This window comes from Chlamydotis macqueenii, chromosome 3 (genome assembly GCF_036417535.1).
Source record: "Chlamydotis macqueenii isolate bChlMac1 chromosome 3, bChlMac1.mat, whole genome shotgun sequence".
Lineage (NCBI taxonomy): Eukaryota > Metazoa > Chordata > Aves > Otidiformes > Otididae > Chlamydotis > Chlamydotis macqueenii.
Genome location: NC_141558.1, coordinates 111145925 through 111158155, shown reverse-complemented (window position 1 = coordinate 111158155; position 12231 = coordinate 111145925). Strand labels below are relative to the sequence as shown.

Here is a 12231-nt window from a genome sequence, read left to right as displayed (position 1 = left end):
TTCCCTCTGCTTTCAGACAACACAGTAGGATCTAACGGCTTGTTCAGCTTTTCTCCACTTCTACTGCAGTTTAGAAATGTTGGAAATCAAATTCAGTAAGATGTTCTGAATCTTCTTTAAGATGTTCCATTAAAGACCTTTCCAAGCAGAATTAATGAAGCCTCGCAAGCCTCCCTGAACAAGTATGTATAGTTATTCTTTTTTTTACAGAATAATCCCAAGTGTCTCACGGAAACAGCAAAGAATATGGGTCAAGCAAGTAGAGTTGGCTGGGTAGCAGTTCTTCAGTAAAGGACTTAGGATTCACTTAGACTCTCACACTTGGAATCATAGAATAGACTCATAGAATCATTAGGGTTGGAAGGAACCTTTAAAGGTCATCTAAGTCCAACTCGCCTGCAAGGAGCAGGGACATCTCCAATCAGATCAGGTTGCTCAGAGCCCCGTCCAACCTGGCCTTGAATGTTTCCAGGGATGGGGCATCTACCACCTCTCTGGGCAACCTGTTCCAATGTTCTACGTGGCTTTCCACAGGCCTTGCACCTTACAGGGTGCTGCCAGCCCGGCGAGAGCTGGGACAAGAGGAATGACTGTGGCCAGAGAGCTGGAGCCCCAGCAGAGCACACCAGCAGTGTGTCAGCCCAAGGAGGAGAACAGAGTGGCTGGTGTGGAGAAAAGAACTGTCTGCCCAACATGCCCCAAACAGTCACAACACGGGGTAATGGGAGTGAGTTACCTTGTGGGAGATTTAATTTAGGCACAAAAAAAAAAAAAAAAGTGTCTAATGGTGAGGCTACTGAAGCAACAGAAGGTGTGAGCTTGGAGATGTTGTGAAGCCTCCCTCACTATACACACTACAAGCAAAGATATTTCACGTGTTATAGAGACGGGTATTCATATGTGTCAGGACACAAGTATGGGTTAGATGCTTTCAGGGTCCCCTCCAACAATACTTCCTAGTGATTATTTCCTGAATTTAACTTGGGATTTAACACTTTCAACGCATATCTTTTGCTTTCTGTGAAATATAATCTACTGCAGTACTAATACCAGTTTACCAGCTTTTTTTTTGGGCCACACACCTCTAATTTAGTTTCCTCATAGTGAAAACAGAGGTGGGGAACAAAAAAACTACCCCTACAAAATATATTTCACTTCCTTGTAGAGCTAAACTTTCTCTTCTAAGAGAGAGCCAGGGACATGGGCTGAATTAGAACAAATGACCTCAATTTTGAGGCTGGGAGGCTTCAAGCAGAAAAGAACCCAGCTAATTTCCCAAAAGACACAAAAGCTTCTCACTTACTTGGAAATTATAAAAGATAACAAAGTCCAAGTCCCAACATTTTCTGAGGGCAGCATTAAAACAGCAAACAGCAAAGGAAAGCAAAACGTAATCTGTTTACTAGCTCACACAGACACATCTAACTCTCGTCACCGCTGAGTACCGATTCCAGGTTTTAAGAATTGAACTTGGCACTGATGTAAACCTATGTACTAAATTGTTCCTGTAAAACATTAACCTGAGGCAACAGTGATTCAAACCTTGGCAGATACAGCAATACAGAGGTCATATGAAAAGGGATTTTTTTTTCTAATTGTTAGTCTTATCTAAGTCTTAGTTGATCAAATCACTGGATGACAAAGTTTTGTAGAACACCATGCGCGCTGGCTTCCAATACCTGTTACATACAATGGGTGAGACTATCAATTGCTTAGACAATTTTGCAGCACTACAGGTGGGTAGGAAAAGACTTCCAGAAAACCCTACTGGAGACAATATTTTGCCTCTTAGAAGTGGGGTCCTTTTTCTGCTCATGGGAATGATTACAAAACTCTTTCATAGTCATTAAATAGCTGCCATACGCTACCAATCCCAAAAACAGTTTGCTAATCATGTGGGAGTTTTTCATGGCTGTTTTTTCTCCTCCAGAACATGAATACTTCAGTTATTGCAATTTAGTGAAAACATTATTAACTGATGTAATGTAATGTATAGATGAAATTTAATGTGTCGATGTAATGTAATGTACAGATGTACTGTCCAATAATGTCCATAATAATGCCCAATACAGGACATAATAGTTTCCAAAAAGAAAAGAATGCTGCTCTGAGAGGAAATAGTCCTTTTGCAACATCCTCCTGTTGTAAAAACAATTAGGAATGGTGGAGATGAGTTTTCTGTGGTATCTTAATTCTTCATTCGTCTGAAGTATCTTCACATAATTGTCTATATCAGATCCTGAAAAAAACAAATTATTTTTCTTTTATTGATAAATATATTAATTCCCAGTGAAACTCCCATTTCAGGAACAAGATCTTCACATCATAAAGACATAGACAGTTATGCACAAGGGTCACGTAGGTCCACTTCACAGAGTATTTTTTCATGAACTTAACTAAAAACTGCAGTAGAAACTTCCCATATTGCTGCAAGTGGGCACGATTATGGCCTGGAAACTTTCCTTTTTAAGATGACAGTGGTTATGAATTATACTTCAGTAAATAAACATGTACTTAAAGAAATGGAAGAGCACGCATCTTAACAATACGTATGTTTACAGCACAGATACCTTCTGCAAATACATATTTTCACAAGAAAAGAACCATTAAGTTTTCTGTAGGACTGAACTAGTACATCCTTGAACCCAACTGCGCTATAATAAAGCAGTTATTCTGAAAGAAAAAACAACAAAGAGCATTTGTTTTTTAATCCAGTAAGTTTTAAGACCTTTGGTGTAATGGTACAATTAAACAGGGCTGTTACTGTTCCCGCTGCCTCTGGACCTGGGTGCATAATCCAACATCCCTGACATTATTGAACACGGAACGATGAACACTGAACAATGATGAAAGAAAAAAAAAATTAAAAGCAACAGATTTACTCTAATCATGCTTCTTTTTGTATATGCCTGTTCACTCAAGCGTTAAGTATTTTCTGAATTATAGAACACATAACCTAGCTTCATCCCTTCTGGAAAGACATGTACTAAATCATTTATAGGTTGAGTTGTCCACCAAGGCACTTACACAAAGTGATCTGCTATCCTGAAGCTTTCAGCAGACTTTCGAATGAGCTCAAGGAGTTACTTCAGATGGAAACACTGGGGAGCTGCAGAAGTACATTGACAGAAGCTCTACTCTAAGGCTATTTTCTTTGAACAGGAAAACAAAGTCAGCTGTTAGCCAGCGTTAGATGTACGTGGCTGAAAGTCCGTGCTGTAGTGGACTTACATGTAAAGAAAGTCAAAGCATAAACCAAAATTGTGCTGATTGTTTAGAAGGGTTTTCTAAGGAAAAACGGACTTGGGCAATCATCCTGAGCTTGTGGGTGTGTGTCCTCCCAATACCCTTGAAGCTACCAGAGAATGATGACAATGAACTTTTGGGTGGGGGAGGTGGAGCTGGGGCTTGGCCAATATGCCAAGGGCAGGGCTGGCATTCAGAGAGCCAGAGGCAGGCTGGAGGATGACAGGATCCCTGAGAAGTTCAGGAAGGACCAATGCAGAGCCCGGCAGTCGGACCACACTAAACCCCTGCAGTGATACAGGGAGTGGCATCGCAGGGCGGTGGGAGACAGAATCACAGAAAATATGAGTCTTGGGCAGGAAACTGATCACCTAGGACCTTCAAGGTCCAAGAGAAGGATGCAATATTTTCTTCCCTCACCTAGCTCAGACTCAAAATCGGTGTGTGTGCAGTTTACAAAGCAACTACAAACACTGTCCAGAGTAGTGGTGACGAGTGACATTTAAGTGAAAGCAACAAAGGTGAGTGTGGCCAGAAAAAATGACTGCTTAAAAGCCCAGCATAGTAGCTGTTTTTTTTTTTCCATGTGAATTGAATGTGGCTTTTTGTTTGTTTTAAAAACATATTTAATTGACAAAACCAATACAATCTTGTTTTTCCCCTGTTCTTTGAAACCTATGCAACTGTGGGGAAAACTTTTTTCAGTTCATACGTCACTGGAAAAAGTTAATTTTTATCTACTCCCTTGATCATAAATATAACTGCATCTTTGTTATACTTGTAAATTCCTAGTTTCACTGAGGAAACTAATATAGACCTACACAAGCTGGGGGGGAAGCATTTAAAGTCCTGTCTCAAAGAGAAGACATGATATTTGAAGCCCAAAGGAAAGATACAGACCTCACAATCTCCAACTTAAGATCTGAACATCTGAAACTCTGTTTATAGTTTATTCCCCCTCCAGAAAGGTGCAATTAGAAATCAAAGGAACATTGCTACATGTCCCTTAGAAGAAACTTCCTAGTAGAACATCCTCCTTACCATGAACTCAGGAAAACAAAGCAGGATAGAGGAACATCCAGAATCAGTCACTGCCACCTAGAAGAAGAAACTGCAGGACAAATTAAGCTCCTTGTTTGGGGCAGAACTGTGACTGATGGCATTGTCCATTAGGTAAAGACGACTTACCATTGAACATAATGAAGCAAAACAGTGCCTAACTCTGTGAGGACAGAAAAAGCACCTCAGATCTACACCATGACACTGTCTTGGGACAGCACCTGGCTCTGTGAAGTCAGCAGAGCACCTTGGCGAGACATCAAACCTGGATATTTTTTTTACTGTTGATTTGAGTTAGATATTATCTGACAGAATAGACACAGAGTGTTGAAAAGCTGTGTTAAAAAATAAAAATACACAGACATTCTACACTCAAGAATAGTACCCTGTTCTTTTCATCTCTTATCTTGTTAAGAAAATATGGCTTATTTAATTACAAAGTCTACATTATGTCAAGAATAATGTTACACCAACACAGTATTTGCCATTTATGTACCCCTGAAAAAGTAAAAGCAAAATAAACACAAACCTTTAATTAAGGGAGGCTGCCTGCACTGAGTCAGAGATTTCGTCCTCCGAGTTGTATTTTTCCATTGGTAATTCCATGTCTTATCTAAACTTAGCAGCACTCTAAAGACAAAAATCAAAAATTCTGATTTCATAAAAAGACACGCATGTGGTTATATTTCTAAATTACTTGCAAATTGTAAAATTAGTCTTAATAACTAATCATTTTATGCTGCATGTTCTTTGCTGCATGTTAGTACTCATACATTATCTACATAAAAACGCCTAATTATAAACCTACAGAATCATTTGAAAAGCTCTCTTTTTTTTTGGGTGCTACTATGCTTTAACTCATGTGGATTCTGTAGGAAACAGGTCAATAAGCGAGGACCAGTATCTGGCTCAAACTTACCAGTCCACCTCAGGGCAACAGTCAGACCCAGCTACCAGTCAGCACGAACTGGGGGGACGAGCAGCGTGCAAGGCTGCAGCTGGGGATGGATAACCCGCCACTTACCGTGGGAGTGGGCTCACGAGTCCTGCAGGCTACCAAACCACAGCGCAGGAAAACAGAAGTCATTGGTCTGGGGTATGGTTGGGTCTCTGGGTGGGGAAAGGAGAAAATAGCTTTCGGTATTAAAGATAAAAGCCCTCCTTTTTTTTTCTTTTTTTTTTTTTTCTCCTTTTTTTTTCCCTTTTTTTCCCCTTTCTGTAAGTAATAAGCAAAAGCCAGCTGCAGAAAAAGCAAGAGAGAAATTTCTACATGTTTTGAGACCGATTACTTACAGTGTAAATACTTTTCACACAGAATTTTCAGTATGAACAAATGTCTGTAATGCAGATGTTCCAGCACTGATAACGTGAATAGCATGCTGGGTCAACAGCTACTGTCTAGAATAAGATAAATTACTAACAAGTTGGAATTTTTAGGCCTCCACGTGTGCTTAGTTTGCTCACAGTCATGGTGAATCATGTAACAGGCTCCCCATAGCATCCCCACTCTTATTTTCCTCACAATGTATATGCAATGCACCTGTCATTGTACTGGTGCTATTAACAACTTGTTGCTGGGTATCTCAGTTAAAGACACTAAATTTAAGACTTTGAGGCCACCTCTATAAACTTACGTTGCTTTACATTCCCACTAACACCAGTGACCACAGACAAGTGCCAGTTTGTATGAATGTGATACTGCTTACATGAGACTAGAGACTCATGTCTCCAACCCACTACGCCACGTTTCTGTTTTCTCTAATATAATCTGATAGTCTTTCCTTACAGTCAGTGAGAGAAATGCATATCTTTAAGACATTTTAGATATGTCTTCTAATCAGCACTGTGCTCCTTAATTATCCTAGAAATGTGTTAGTAAAATTCTGTAGGATGCTATTGTCAGTACAGCCAGTGGAAAAACGTAGGGAGAAGAAATGCAACCATCAGTCTCAAAACACGAATCCATTCCTCAGGCATCAGGGTCACTAATTATTATGGCAACAATGCAAGATCGGAGCAACTGACTATTGAGCGGACAGGAGAGGAACAAAACTTGCCGTAATTCAGAAACAACAGAAATAACTGAAATAATACATACTTGAGTATCTTAAAATAGGTTTGCATAAATTAAAAGAAAGCCTCACCAGCAGAAACCATCTCTTTATAATAATTTGTATTAAGGCTCATGAACTAATGAAACAAGAAATCAAGCCCCATGATTTCTAGGTAACAAGCTGTTGGAGAGGGTGTGTAGCTCAGGGAGGTACGTGATGCTACTGAAAGCGCATCCCTGAATTGCATCTGTTAGTCTTGCATTTCACAAAATCCCAGAAGCATTTTCTGGGCACACTGTTAATGACTTCCTCATGTAAGAATTATTTTTTATATCTTAAAGAAACACGTCCTATACACTCACAAAAGCTAATTTTGATAGCTTACGAGGTATTTTGATACTCTTTTTTTTTCTTTTAAATAAGGAAGAGCACAATTTTAGCATTATGAACCACAGGAACAATACAAGTTTGTTGGGAAATCTATATACAGTTATATCTACGTTCTCAAGCAGTGAGTTTAATATGCATAGATTTCTGTAGCAAGGCATTTGATGACCTGATGTCCATACTGTATGTGTTTTAGGGACACGAACTCTGGACTAGCTCCAGTCTGGTCCTGTTAGCATTTGGGTTGCATTAGGTGTGCCGCTGGAATCTAACTTCTGGCTTATTTTTTATTTAAAAGAAATCTAGTTCGTATGTCAAGACTGCTCCATAATATGAGCTGAAGTGCTAAGCAGAGATAACAGAAAAATTCATTTAAAAAATGCATTAAAACACTGATGTGAATACATACAGAACCAAAGGCCAGAAGAAATTCAGTCCCAGGCATTTAGTAAAAAAGTTCTGGATATAATTTTTCTCACTCCCTCCTCACCTCTATATATACCTTTCCCATAATATATTTTATATCCTATCAATGGAAATTTTTAATTTTTTTTTTTCAGCCTGGTTTCCTATGCAAGTGCATGGCCAGTGTGTGTCTCTCTCCATGCCCCTAAATAAGAATACATTTCAAACTATATAAAAGGGTGTCTTGAAAAAAACAAAAATCTTGTGCTTTTCATGAAAACAAGCAACTGAGAAACTCCTCCTGTTCCTGTGAGCCTCCCATGCCCTCCAGAAAAACTCCCCCGTGAGCTCAAGGACAGGATTAGTTTCAAGAGCATCCCCACATGAAAGAGCAGGAGGAAGGCAGGAGTGTTTTGTGGCAGACTGAGGGTTTCTCAGGAGCTGTGGAAGGAAGGGAAGCTGCCTACCTGGGTGTGGGTATGGTGCACATAGAGGGGTGGTGTTACAAAGTGGGTAAAGACCAAGTCAGATGCATCTGTCTGCCAGACTGGAGGATCCTGTGCTCATTTGCCCTAGGATTTTCTGAGGAGGTGGGGAAACAGGAAGATGAAAGGGAAAATATACCTGAAAATGGAAGATATGAATTTTCTCTGCCTCTCTGATGATATCAGAATCTGGAATCTAGAGCAAGTCATCTCATATCGACTGCGCTAATTCTATTACTATTGTGCAGTAAAGTATTGTGACAAGTACTAAAAAATAGTGTGGGCTTGAGTTTTTTTTTTTCTGATTTGTGTAAACTGTTTTTAATATTCCTGACTTATCCTATCACAGGTTTGATATTTTATAATTAACAAAGTATGATATGTTACACAATATTGATTTAGCGATAGAAGAGGATTTTAATCTTTGATATGAGAGAAAAAATATTCAAGAGTAAGACAAGAATGTAAGAAACAGTTGCTACTCACGTAGTTATGGAATAAAGCATTTAACCTTGTTTTCTTCTTCAAATGTAACTAGAATAAAAGACAGACATTGTGAACATGAAAACAACAGTCGGATGGAGATGTTCTTTTAATATTTCAATAGAGATGAAAAGTCACATAGGTCATAAATACTAAATGCATAAACCTACCACTTATTTAAACATCATTTGTGTCCAAAAGGTTTTTCAATTGCAGTTTTCACAACCAGCAGACACTTTTCAGAATCTTGTTTTTCTTTTCAATTTAGAAAGAAAACCAGGTATACAAAAATAATTAGGTATTTTCTGCTTTCTGGAAACTTAGCTGGTTAGTCAGCACTACTGAGATGCTTTTAATTTCCTGTGACCTTCCTAGAAGGAATCTTAACAGAAGAAGGGAAGAAGAGAAAGAAGAGGAAAAGAGTTTGTGTTGCTGTGGTTTCTGCCAGGCACTCCTCTTTACTCCAGGCAATAACCACAGTCAACTGCTGCACTACGACAAGGCACAGGGCAGACAAATTAGAAATCCTATAATCAATTCTCTGTTTATCGCAACAAAGTTGTGGTTCACCTGCAAAACCATGCAATAACTACACATGCTTACAACAAATTAAGTTAATTCTCTCACCTATAATAGTTTGTTTTGTAATTTTTTCTTAACCGAGAACTGACCTTTCACAGTGACAAACCATGCGAACCCACTGTGCTAGTGTGCTCTCCCCTGTCAGTGCAGAAGGCTCAGGAAAAGGGTCACAAGGCTTCTAACACCTTTGCTACCAAAACCCTCACGCTTAGTGAGCACATAGGCCATAGGGGTCACTTCTCATACCCTTCACATGAACGCTGCTGTATTTGTGGTGCCACCGCCTTGACTGAACTTTACACCAAGTTCATTCCCTGACAAGTACAACCCTTAAATAGTCCACCTCACAATTCGTGGTCCCCAGCAGAGACAGATCCTTGCAGATCACCATGGACAGACTACGGAGCGTAACACCACAGTGAGACACTTCTGCGCCTGCTCCACTCACATCCTTTTCTCAATTGTAAACGGCGCTTTCGAGAGGAGCTCAAGAAGGGCTCCAAGAGTTCTCACACCGCAGACCACTCAGCCAAGTCGCTTTAAGGTGATCCCTATGTGTCCTTTGTGTAACTACCCCTAAATGCACACAGGTAAGTCCCAGCAGCTGTTACCAGCTTCGGGTTTGGTTTGGAAACCACAAAGTTTGTCTATTCCTTTGTGGTTTGTAAACCACAAAGTTTATCTATTCCTCTTTGCACACTTGTCACAGAAACTCTGAATTCCAGGTTTCATGCCCAATTGGTGAGACTACTGCCTAGGAAAACACTTTTTCTTAAAGGTGAGCAAATTTAATGAAGGCATCACCAAGTAACCCAGAACCATAAGACACCGTTCATTTTCCCAGTGCAGTGGCACTTTGGTATGGAAATACAGAATGCTAAAACAATTATCGGTATGGAAATGCAAAATGCTAAAGCGATTACCACTTTCAGACATGGTCAATGTCTTAAGCTTCCCATCAACTTCAAACGGGCCAAGATCTCACTTGTTTTTATATTTACAAATGTATTTTCAAAACAGAAGTATATTAGAGGAGAGGAGCTTAGGGCAGATCAACTTCTCACATTTTTCTCATAGTCTTTCTACAGTTGCTTTCTCATAAAAATCTGACCTTATTTATATTTTTTTCCAGAATGATTTTTAAGAAATGTCTCACAGAAAATAGTTGAATCTTAATTTAAAAAAAAATTGTTTGATTGATGTTGACAGCTGTCCTCTTTTTTCCCCATGTGGCTTTTCTGGTTATTCCCCCTCCCTCTCCTTCCACAGCTTACCGGTAATTCCCCTTTTCCTCCAAGTCACCTGCTAATCTTCTCTGCTATGCTTTCACTCAGTCTTCTCCCTTTCATCTTCTTATTACTCTCTGACCAACCTTAGGAACCAACTCCTATTTTATCTCCTTGTACCATCCAAACGTTGTTCTCCTCTCCACCCTGCATTGCTTGCGGTGAACTTTCAAATTCTATAGTTGAACGTTAACAGATAGTTGTCTTCTAGTGAAGAAATGGAATCACAGCATCAACTCAGAATCAATCTAGATGTGCACAGGTTTAAACAGCTCACTTAATCCCACCAGTCTTTTGGAAGTCCAGGCAGTGCACTCAGCAGATGTCAAACTGCAACATCTTTGCAGGCAGACAATCACAGACAGGAAGCCCTGACCCAGATGGATCCTGGAAACTGGGACAGTTCTGGTTTAAATGAACTCTCTAAAACATATTCCATTCATATTTTAGACCTAAGAATATTTGAAAGTGTGTTGAAGTAGGCTACCTCATTTCACTTCAGCCCCTAAACCAAAACCACTCGGGCAGCAACTGATTTTTAAAACAGTCAGACTGGTCTGAGGTCCAATACACCCTGCTCATCTTCACAGGACCACTGCTGGTAAGAAGGCGAAGGGAAAAAAAAGAAGAAAGTCAACAAATACATGATGACAGTTCCCATATATAATTTAAACCAGAATAGAACAAAGGATTGGATGCCTCTATAACATTTCTGAGGTGTTCTTCAAGCTGTATTGAATTTGGGAACTAAAAGACAAAGAGAAGCTCAATTTTATTAGTCCTGCAGAGATGTTCCTTCATTTAGTATTTTGAACATTAGGCAATAATTTACCGACCATGAACTATTATACTCACTGTACTGATTTAAACAAATACAAAATCTGCAATATCACAAGTTGGTCATCTCCCTTGTAGCACATGCTGCTAACCCATAGGTCTTTGGGTTTGTTGCTTTTTTCTAGGATCGCTCACTGGGATCAACGGCAAAACAGCTAGTCTTCCATCTAGAAGATTATTTTTCATGAATCCATCAACCACTAAATGCAGGAATGCATCTACCTGTATCATCAGATAACAGGAACAGATGAAAAAGGATGCACTATAATACAAAAATACAACAATATTTTGACATTTATTACATTACTGTTTAACTGACATGAGCTGACAGAAAACTCCCTTTTAAAAGAGAAATGTCTTTGAGAAATCACAAGAATAAGGAGCCTTTAAAAACATTTTATGAAGTACTGGATTTAATTCTACATCAAATATTATGTAGACATCTAGAAGGGAAAAATGTTATTTTAAAAAAACAAAGCAGAATAAATATTTTTATCAGATAAACCAACCATTTTTTACACATTTAAAGATTTTAGATTTTTAAGAAAAAATATTTACTTTTCTGAATATCAACTTTCGCTTCAATTCTATATTTATAAGTCAGATGACCATGGAAAGAGCTGTTTAAGATCAGTATCTAACTGCCAAAGGAAAAAAAACCCAACATTTAAAAATCCCTGCAGTATTGACTAGGCTTATCATTTTGGATCCCCAGTGTGCATGCTCTGTAATCACAGTTCAAAGTAAGATTTAAAAAAAAAATCGGATCTGTAGAGCAGGTGATGATGAGTAGTTACTTTGCTGACGCACTCCAAATGTACACACACGTTCCAGCGACGACGACTGAAGATGGCTGTGACAGAGGTGAGGGGAACAGACCAAAAACCCTGCTAGAGGGACCTCTTCGATCAACCGGCTGCTCAGTCACTGCTTGCTGTCAATCAAAGACTGCAATTACCACACCACATGAGTTAATGGACTTATTTCTGAAATCTTCCAGCAGATGTCCTCACAAGGCAGTCGTGTCAGGGGGGATGGAGATGGTACCAGTTAAAAAAGACAGATGGGAAGGAAAATAGACTTAAAATATGGGTGATATAAATACATAGATAAACAAATTCAAAGTATTTAACTTATTCTGAAATGCCAAATTTAAAAATATAAGCAGCATGTTAAAAAAATAAGGCTGTCATCTTAAAAACGAAAAGAAAAAAGTCACCTGAACAAGTACATAACAGGTACATCTGTTTGGAGCAGCACATCTGTTTACAATTTGTTAGGTAATTCTTACACTTCACTTATAAATAAAACAGAAGGTTCAAAAAATAATGGTGAAAAGCACGAGCTTTTCTACAAGGAGAACAGCATAAAGACTCTAATCCTGTCCTTCTCCCTTCCCTTTAATGT

At 39.0% G+C, this 12231-nt stretch overlaps 1 long non-coding RNA gene across 2 annotated transcripts; it reads right to left on the bottom strand.

The window, feature by feature from the left end:
- Nucleotides 1–739: 739 nt before the first annotated feature.
- On the bottom strand, nucleotides 740–10640 carry LOC147601399 (uncharacterized). 2 transcript variants are annotated; one of them, XR_015258297.1, is made up of 6 exons: nucleotides 9976–10640; nucleotides 8123–8170; nucleotides 5225–5415; nucleotides 4835–4935; nucleotides 4288–4357; nucleotides 740–2239 (listed from the first exon to the last, which is right to left on the bottom strand). It is a non-coding gene; the product is annotated as an uncharacterized LOC147601399 (long non-coding RNA). The 2 variants fall into 2 exon arrangements; XR_015258296.1 differs by lacking the exons at nucleotides 8123–8170; nucleotides 9976–10640 and having other exon boundaries at nucleotides 5225–6331.
- Nucleotides 10641–12231: the final 1591 nt, after the last annotated feature.